Genomic DNA, 8,497 nt, shown 5'->3' on the forward strand with positions numbered 1-8,497 from the left:
TGATTGTGTGGAGAATAAAATATCTAATCAAAATATTTGTTCAGTGGATGGTTGTGAAAGTCGAATGACAGATCAGATATCGTTTTTTAGGTGCCCTAAGGATGAAGGAAGGTATGTACCAAATATAGATTCTATTATAAGTAAGTTTTAATTATGAAAATGGAGTTTTAATTATCTTTATATTACTTTAACTCAACCTTCTATTTAATCCTTTACAAGGGATTAATATTAGTATATGAATATTGCAAATATAATAATTATTTATTTAATTACCCAACTAACATTTAAAATAACTCGTATAAAAAAATAATAAAAAATTATAATATATTATGCTTGGAAAAATCCCTAGGATTTATAGGATCTCATAGATACGCGGATAATACAATGTTATAACCGTATTAGAATTTGTAGTTTATTTTAATGACAGTTTTACAAATTCCTCAAAAAACCGAATTCATTCGTATGCTATCCCATCGTAGGGATAAGCACCTACCCAAAAAGGTATGTTTTTTTTATAAATTCAAACCTAATTAAATTATTTTTTATTGATTTTAAATTAAAACAATATAGGACATATTGTAGACGATGCACATTTTCCTAAAGCCAGTGTTGATGCTATTGTTCAGACAGAACCCTTCAAAGTAAATGAGCCAAAGCAGCCGTTACTAAAAGGTAAGATATTTATTTAAATCAAAATACCTATAATATACTAAAACGTATAAATAGTCGTTATGTTTTTGTAACATACCAAAATAAAAATATTGCGCCTTATAAATCCATCGTAGATTTGATTATAAACGACATAAATTAGTTAAGTTTTTCATATAAATTGAATACATAATCTAAACTAGCAAACTTAGTTGCAGGAACCCAAACGTCAGTAAAACTTTTAGCAGATACGCCAAGAAAAGTTTTACTAAAGGAGACAATAAAAACACTAGAAAAAAACTATTACTACCCACACTTGCAAAAAAAGCCTTGAAACAGAAATTACGATGGATGACGTTCTAAAATTTTTGGAATCAAATTTTTCTGAAGAAACATGCAATCTGTTAAAAACTCAAATGTTATTGCTGAATAAGGACTCAAAAGGACGCAGGTATACCAATGAATTTAAACAGTTTGCTCTAAGTGCGTTTTTTTTGGGTACAAAAGCTTACAAAAAATGTCCACAGTTTATCTTCTACCATCAAGATCTACATTAAACCATTTTACGCAATAATGGGTAATACATCCAGGTTTTAACGAGTTTGTTTTTAAAGTAATTGAATGTAGGATAAAAATACCTCTGCACCTGTTAATTATTTAAAAGATATTTTATTTGAAACTGTCCAAAGGATACGCAAAACCGTTTAAATATGTTTGGGGTTGTATCAGATCAGGGTACTAATTTTCAAAAACTAGCTTAAAGTTCTTAAAACGTTTTTGCGTTAGGATATTTAGATAATGTCGAAACAGCTATAGTCGGATTACCGAACAGATGGAGTAAATGATATGCGCGAAATATAGGCCCGCCCATCGATGCAACCTTGGCAGATTTAGACGAGGAGAATTATGCCTATTTTAAATTATTTTACCGTACAGCTTTGCTTTGTAAGCAGCTTTTTTTAAAATATAATACGGTGGCCTGTAAAATGGGTCCAAACCGATTTTGAGGTTGTGCCAGGTAATGATATAATAATCTCTTCTAAGTATTTTGTTATGTAAAGTTATGTTAATATATTGGGGTTTACCGAAAAGAATGCAAAATTATGCCCGAATACCAAATTTTATAGCCATAGGCCTACTTTGATTTTTACAAATTTCAATCTCTAATAATTAAATATGAATAAAAAAATTCATTGGTACACAAAACGTAAAAATTAAAGTAGGTCTATGGTTATGAAATGCGGTATTCGGGCAAAATTTTGCATTCTAAACAACCTTTTCTTATAAACTTTTTTTATATCTTGCCTAGAATTACTACTTTACCCTCCACTTTCCCTACTTATAAAATTAAAAAAAATGTTCGTATCAAGGCAAGCTTGATTTAAAAAAAATAATAAAATGATACATTTTATTTTTTAATCAAGTAGGGCTGGATGCCAAACGGTCAAATTTCAGCCACAACATTTTTTGTCATTTTCACGTATAAATTCGCTCATCCTGGGACACACTGTATATTAAAAATATTTATTACCTGCTGCTTCTGCTGTAAACTGGACTTTTTGCACTTTGTTGTATGCTGGATGCTCGTCATCACATGTTTTATATATGTTCATAATCACCTACCTTTTCAGCAACTTAAAAAGCGCAGAAGGAAATGCTTTAGTATATGTAGCTGGATATTTATTTAAAAAATGTCTCTCACGTCACTCTTGTGGTATATGCAATAATTTTGCAACTGAGTCAAATGCCCTGTTTAATGAAGAGTTATTTTATTGTAAATTAAAAGCATATGAAAATAATACCTTATTTGGTGGCCTAACCATACCTCCAAAAGACATTATTGAATACATAATAAAATTAGAAAGTATTTTTGTCGCTGAATTTAATAAATTGTCAGCGCAAGAAGCAATTGGCTATAATCTTAAAAACTATTTTCTAACATTACCTTTAAGCATCCCTGTAATGAATTTCCCATTGACTATTTTTTAAGTTTGTAAATGCCGATATTAAATAAGAAAAATCTAAAAAAAAAGGTAAAGATGTTTATGTAAGCAAGCAACATATTAAAACATTTGTAAATACTCCTAGTACTAATGTATCATACTAAAATTTTTTATATAAGTTGATGTGTTTCGTATTTAGGTTAAAAAATATGTTTAGAATGAAGTTATTATATCAATAAAATGGTCAGACTCTCCGTCCATTTATAATATACCTTTTAATAAAACTTTAACCAGTCTTTGTAATTGTAATGTTTGTTTCATTTACAATAATAACCTATATACCTAGTTTTATATCCTACAATCCCAAATATGTTCATGACCAAATAGGTACAAACAGGTAAATTGATGCAAATATGTACTCGTGTATTGGTATTAGGAGCCTATGGAATTTTCAGCGTTCCCCTACACCAAGGTAAACACTATCAATGGCCAAGTTTTGGCTTTTATTACCCCGGTCTCCACACTCGTTTTACAGCTCACACCTGCAGAAGCGGCGCGTCTTTGTACGATGATTTTCAAAGAGCTGGCGCCGAGTGAACCAACTTGTATTATATTCTGTAAACTTTGATTTGACCAATCAGTCGAGGTAGAAAAAAGTAGAGTCCAATAAGTATGCGGCCTCGTCTGTACTTAAAATTAATTAAAAAAAAAATTAATAAAGTAAAATTTTCATTTCCTCCGAACTGTTCTAAAAACCACTGGAAAATATAACTCTTCTAAAATGATCTGAGGGTTGTAACGCTTGTTCCTGTTGATAATGATAGGGGTAATAGTACTCTCCTCGTATTATCTTCCACAATTTACTATAAGAAACTAGAACTTATTAATGATAAAATATTTTTAGAATTTATTTATGTTTTGGCAGTGGCAGTGATCGAAAAAAGTTTGCAATTTCTAATAATAAAGCCCAGCATGCGAGTAGCTCTAGAAATAGTATCTTCGATGTGAGGGATAAAAGAAAATTTTTTGGTCAAAGGTAACTCCAAGATCCTTAAAATAGGTAGACCTTGCCAGAGACTCTCCATTAACTGAGTAATTAAAGACAACTGGACTTTTGATTCGAAAGTAGCTGGACACATTACACTTGGAAATATTAAGGTTAAGCCGGTTCACCACTGCAAGTGCACCAATGGTGTACAGTATTGATGTTTTCTTGCAGTTGACCACAATCTGATATAGAGTCAATCCTATGGAAAAGCTTTAGGTCATCAGCATATGCTAACCGAGAGCAACTGAGGGTGGAGATCAAGTCATTAGCGAAAACGTTAAAGAGAAGGGGGCCCAAGTTAGAGCCCTAAGGAACTCCAGAGGTGGGTGAAAAACAAGCAGATCTAAAGCCTTTGACCACTACAAACTGAGAGCGGTCAACTAAATAGGAGTTAAGGAGCTTTATCAAGCGATCGGAGATTCCAAACTGGCGTTCAAGCTTATTTAATAGGATGAAGTGGTCAATCTGGTCAAAAGCCTTTTGAAAGTCTGTGTAGATAACATCGATTTGACCTCTATCATTAAGTGCTTCGCACACAAACTAAGAGAAGAATGCTAGGTTTGTAGTACATGAGTGGCCAGAAACAAAGCCATGTTGATCGTTGGCAACCATGTACTTAACCTTGGGAAAAATTAATTTATAAAGAACCAACTCGAATAACTTTGAGAAATTGCACATAATGGATAGAGGGCGGTAATTCTCTATTGTTCTAGCATCGCCCTTTTTAAAGATAGGGCAAACTTTGGCTTGCTTCCAGATATTGGGAAAAAATACCTGTATTCAGGATCAAATTAAAAATGTGGAGCAGAGGGTCTGTAAGTGCAACAGAGCAGTCCTTAGCTAAAAAACTAGGAATTAGATCTGGGCCAGAGGTCATTTTGCTTTTGAGACACTTGCTCGCCATTATAATGTCGGTAGCCGCGAGCGCGACGGCGTCTATGTAAGTTAAGGGAGGTTCAGAGACGACAGGATGATCGCTGTGAAGTGAGTTCGTGTAATAACTCTTGAAATAATCTCCAAAAGCGGGCACAATGCTGTCAGGCGTATTGTATGATTGGTTAGAAAGCTTCATTGAGCCGGGGATTTGAGACTGATTACGTTTGCTTCGAATAAAAGACCAAAATTCACTCGGATCGGAGGTTATTTTGTTCTCAATACTATATATGTACATTTTGTAGGCTTGTGCAGTTAGAGCTTTAATTGTCTTGCGCAGAGATCTAAATATCTCTAGATGATGATTAGACTCGGAAATCTTAAAATCACGAAATGCTCTTTCCTTTTTATGTATATTACGAATTATGTCCCCCGAAAACCAGGGAGGAAAACGTCTTTTACGTTTTACCTTGAAGGGTACCGCTCTAGCGAAAGTGTTGTTCAGTATATCATAAAAAACATCACATGCAGAGTGGACGTCCTGCTGCACCATGACAGGCGACCAATCAGTATCTAGCAGCAGCTGATACAAAAGCGGAAAGTTAGCCTTTCTAAAATTAAATTCCTTTATTTCAGCTTTATATATTTATAATAAATACATTCTTGTAGTATAATAGAGTATTAAATATTTTTCTTTATGTATAAGCCTACGCCACCACCCCGAGAATTTCTGTCCAGTCTCACAAAATTATAGTGTGGTAAACTAATAAGATGACGCTATTGTTCTGTGCGAGTATGTAATCTCTAAACACATCAAATTTATTAGGTAAGGAACGTGCATTTATATGTGCCAAGGAAATCATAGTAAGAAGAGAATAAATAGGAGAAATAAAAAAAAGAGAATGAAAAGGAGCTTTGAAAATAAACACCAAAGAGTTCCCAGAAAACAGAAAAAAAAATTATCAAAGTTCACACCAAAAATTCTTATAGACACAACCCGTGCATGCATACTATTGTTTAATTTGTGGCTTTTTCTTAAAAATAAGTTTTACTGACATAATGGATTACAAGATTAAGAAATAAAACAAGCTTAAGAATAAGAATAATAATAATTAGTCTAGGAGAAAAGTCTTACGTCAACACCATAATAAATATTTTCCTGCAATTGTTAAGTAACTCCTGTTGTTGAAATGATTATGTGAAGGGCCTCGAAAATTGTCATTTCATAATTCCTCTCAATTTTCACTCCAAAAGATATGTCACGTACTACGTCATTACCCACTGAAATGAATTTTTTGGGACAGCTTTTTATTTAAATATATTCATAAACTCTTTATCTTATCAACCCCCGTAGTAATTATAAAATTGGAGTTTTACTTACTTATACGAGTAAAGTATAGCTCTATAGGTAAAAGCTAACATTTTGTATAATTTTTCGTTAGACAACCTATCGCGCTTGGCTTACAAATTAAACTCAGTCATTGAAATGTGTTTAAATTAGTAAACAGATTGATTTAGAAGTGCCTGCACGTTTTAAAGCGGACCTGATTGAATAGGATTTTACCTTTTTCATATATTAAGTTACAAGAGAAATTTTGAATTAGTTAATTAATGTTACATTATGTTACGTACGGATCTTAAATGGATTTTGTTTATCAAGTTAAATAGGTTTTACAAAATTTTTTCTGAATTTAATGAAAAATTTAAAGAATGTGTTGGGTTTTCTTATTTTTATTTTGAAAACTGCTATATTGTAGTTATGTAATGTTTAAAATTTGAGCACCACGCGGTTTCCCGATATTGCACATCATTGTTTATACATCGTTTTTCCACTGCTCGGCGACAAAAAACTTCCGTGCTGATAGTCTTTGAAAACACTAGCGCCACAGATAAGAAAATGTCCAGCTGGACCATGCTGCTATTCACAACGTAATATCGAATCGATCCGGAGATAATACTCTTTTATTAACTGTTTTTATTCTGAAATCCTGAAAATGCCATGTCCACCGCTAATAATAGCAACTATGGAAAATCAAATATACAAGATATATTAAAAAGTACCAAGTAGACTTATAGCCAGCTTATAAATATAAAAAAAAGTAAAACAGCTAAATAAAGCAAAAAAATATATTTTTCTCTATTAGATATTTCAGGAGTTCTTTATTTAGTTTGATTCTTAGTAACATTTAGTTTAATGTAATTATAATGAACTTTTTGCCATTTTTGTATACCTGTTCCTTTCTTGGATTACAATAAAATATTTAAACATCAAACAACGTAAAAAACGTTGAAAAACAATAAAAAATATGCGCAAACATTTTCTTGTTTTATTTTTATGCAATTTTAATTTTATATAAATATATGGATTACCTTAAGAATGTTAGACGTCCTAAAGTCATCTTTCCGAAAATACCCGGTAACTTAAAGACGTCTCACATGTTATGAAAAAGATATCTATTAGACTTTTTAAAGATATCATTGTGCTATATAAAATGAAAAAGTTTGGAAAATTCTAAATCAGTTCTATTTTTGGATAACAATAATTTTAAAAGAATAGTGACAGTCAAAGCAAACAAACATCAAAATTTGAACTACATACCAGAATTTAGAAAAGAATAATCTAAAAAACCTAAATCGGGTTTCAAATAGCTACTGAAAACTACACCGTAAAGGTTAAGCGAAGTAGAATCATAAATAGACTTAACTAATGACCTATACTATAAAATAAGGCCAAACAATACAATAGCTATGAAAATAAGTAACGAATTTAGATGTTTTGATAACACTGTCAAGTTTGATCGTTCCTAATAACCTTCATATCCAGAATGAATAATAAAACCTAAAATCCGACCCTGTCCCAAGGATTAAACCGCTTGGCTCGCACCTACTTATGGACTGTTTGCAAGCGCTTGATGTTTGACATACTCTCTAAATCCTGTCGGGTCTCCCCATAAACAAAGTTCATCTTAAGACACTATTTATTGGGCTTAGTAGAGTTGTGTATGCCAATAAAAATGGTTGTATATAGTTTTCCCTTCGGACCAAGTTTTTGGTTCCTTGGCTGAGGCCAATTTCTTGTACTGTCAGCACCAGCTTTCAATAATTTGAGAATTGTTCAATCAGTAACACCTTTGTCATTTTTGTCAAGGCTTACTGATCTTGATATTCTTCAATCTTAATATATTGTTGCACCAGCTTTAAGCAGGCCTAAGTTCATAACTAAAAACGTTCAAAGCTTCATTCTGGAACCTATATTTAAACTGGTGTTTTGTTGCTTGGTCAGATCAAAGACTGCTTAATAGAGATCTTCTCAGTGTCAATCGATGTTTGGCGAGTAACTGGATTACAGATTCGATAGTAATTACTTCATTAAAGGATTTGATTATTGCCAATTACTGGGCCGTTTTAATATATATCCCTAGCAACCACTAGCACCTCAGAAGAAAAATATTTTGTGATAAATTGTGATTCTCCAGATGGCGTTTAAAATGTAATTAATACTACTGTAACAACTCCCCCTCTTCCCCCAAGAGAATTACTAGAAAAGTAATTCTCATGCGAAGAGAAGTAGGCATCGAACTGGAAAGGGAAGTAAGGAATGTGCGAATAATCTAATTAATATTAATTAATAATAATCTATTTAATTATTATTAATCTAATTAAATTAATAGTCGGAAAATTAAAATTTTAAAGTGACTTACTCATTAAATAATAATACTATAATAACCAACGAAATACCAAACAACACAAATTTTCTAGTAATTCTGATAGAATTCCTAACCGGATGTCCAAAACGCTTCAAGTGGTAGGCCTTCACCAGAAACTTTACTAGAAAAAAAAACAAACAAGGTAGCTACTATCCAATAACCACAAACACATCAAAATACCCAGTCCGCACAGCTTTGAAGAAAGAAACTCGATTATAAATAAAAAATATAAAATTATATTAAAATTGAAAAATTTAAAGAACTAATAAGTAAAACAC

Source organism: Anthonomus grandis, chromosome 22 (assembly GCF_022605725.1).
Source record: "Anthonomus grandis grandis chromosome 22, icAntGran1.3, whole genome shotgun sequence".
Classification (NCBI taxonomy): domain Eukaryota; kingdom Metazoa; phylum Arthropoda; class Insecta; order Coleoptera; family Curculionidae; genus Anthonomus; species Anthonomus grandis.